We start from the raw sequence: 2,157 nt of genomic DNA, 5'->3' as shown, positions 1-2,157 counted from the left end.
AGATGGCACTTATAAGAGTCGAGAGGCACGAAAGGGAAGCAGTGGTTGGGAAGGGAGTGAGGCAGTGTTGTAGCCTCTACCCAATGTTGTTCAATCTGTATATTGAGCAAGCAGTAAAGGAAACAAAATAAAAATTCGCAGTGGGTATTAAAGTCCAAGGAGAAGAAATAAAAACTTAGAGGTTCGCCGTTGTCATTGAAATTCTGTCAAAGACAGCAAAGGACTTGGAAGAGCAGTTGAACGGAATGGACAGTGTCTTGAAAGGAGGATATAAGACGATCATCGACAAAAGCTAAACGAGGGTAATGGAATGTAGTCGAATTTAATCAGGTGATTCCGAGGGAATTAGATTAGGAAATGAGACACTTCAAGTAGTAAAGGAGTTTTGCTATTTGTATAGCTAAATAACTGATGATGGTCGAAGTAGAGAGGATATAAAATGTAGACTGGCAATGGCAAGGAAATCGTTTCTGAAGAAGAGAAATTTGTTAATATCGAGTATAGATTTAAGTTTCAGGAAGTCGTTTCTTAAAGTATTTGTTTAGAGTGTAGCCATGTATGGATGTGAAACATGGACGATAAATAGTTTGGACAAGAAGAGAATAGAAGCTTTCGAAATGTGGTCCTACAGAAGAATGCTGAAGATTAGATAGGTGCATCACATAACTAATGAGGAGGTATTGAAGAGAACTTGGGAGAAGAGCAGTTTGTGGCGCAACTTCACTAGAAGAAAGGATCGGTTGGTAGGACATGTTCTGAGTCATCAAGGGATCACTAATTTAGTACTGGAGGGCAGCGTGGAGAGTATAAATCATAGAGGGAGACCTAGAGATGAATACACTAAGCACATTCAGAATGATGTAGGTTGCAGTAGGTACTGGGAGATGAAGAAGCTTGCACAGGATAGAGTAGCATGGAGAGCTGCATCAAACCAGTCTCAGGAGTGAAGACCACAACAACAACAACGATACGTCTGGATACGACTCAGACAGGGGACACTTGCATCCATTCATTTCCTTTGTGTATGCCGACGGACTTGGACAATTCCGGAAGGGCAGTACGTTACACCACACGCCAAGGGGCAATTCCAGCACGACAATGCGATACCCCACTCGTCCAGAATTGCTACAGAGTAACTCCAGCGACACTGTTTTGTGTTTAAGCACTTCCGCTGGCCACCAAACTCCCAAGACATGAAAGTTATTGAGCATACCTGGGATGCCTTGCAATATGCTATTCAGAAGAGATCGCCACCCCCTCGAACTCTTACGGATTTATCATTGTGTCAGTTCGCTCCAGAACTACTTCAGATATTAGTCGAGGCCATGACATGTCGTGTTTCGGCACTCTTGCGTGCTAGCGGGACCCACACGATATTAGGCAGCTGAACTAGTTTGCTTGGCTCTGCAATTTATAAAATTATGAAGCTACCAGAAGTAGAAAAACACTGATTCGAGTATTATGTATTTTACGCATACATATATATTTACTGAACATGGACGTATTACAGGCATGTAGCAGTCGGTAGCCACTAGGTTCTTGCGTTACACAATAAAACAAGGTGAGAGTGTCAGACTCTACCAAGTATTTTGCGTGTTATTAGTCGCCATGAGCTTCGCGAAACATTTTGTACACATAGTAGATAAAGGAACAGTTAACAAGAGTGAAGAGCGTTTGGAACGAACGGCATTTTTAAGTGATCCAGATTAAATTATAAATAGTTCAAAAATTCTGTAAATCAGTTCACGAAATAACCGAAAACTTCGATTTCTTGCTGCTGTTCTCCTATGTATCCAGCGCCTAAAGTTGATTGTAAAGTAGAACCGTATCACGATAAACGATTCACCCGAATAAACGACTCACACTAAGGGTGTAGCCTCAGTTCTTCACTTCAATAAAGGTTTTTGAGTAGAAATTGATATTGTCTTTCACGTTTATATAAAAGTATTTCACCTCAGCCAGTGTGAGGTGTAAATTATCTGGCTCTCGTCGAAAGCTTACGTAGGATACAATGAAGGTTAAGACATTTAGGATATTTCCAATGGAGCCTGTTCCGTTTCGTAAATTCACTTGGGAATAAGTGTTCACCTTTTCAAGAAAGGAACAAATATGTTTTAGCATGTTTGTACAGTTTGGAATGAGTGAAATAAATCTCGT

Source organism: Schistocerca gregaria, chromosome 8 (assembly GCF_023897955.1).
Source record: "Schistocerca gregaria isolate iqSchGreg1 chromosome 8, iqSchGreg1.2, whole genome shotgun sequence".
In the NCBI taxonomy this organism is placed as follows: domain Eukaryota; kingdom Metazoa; phylum Arthropoda; class Insecta; order Orthoptera; family Acrididae; genus Schistocerca; species Schistocerca gregaria.
The sequence above is the reverse complement of the archived record's forward strand: the minus strand, read 5'-3'. Positions refer to the sequence as shown.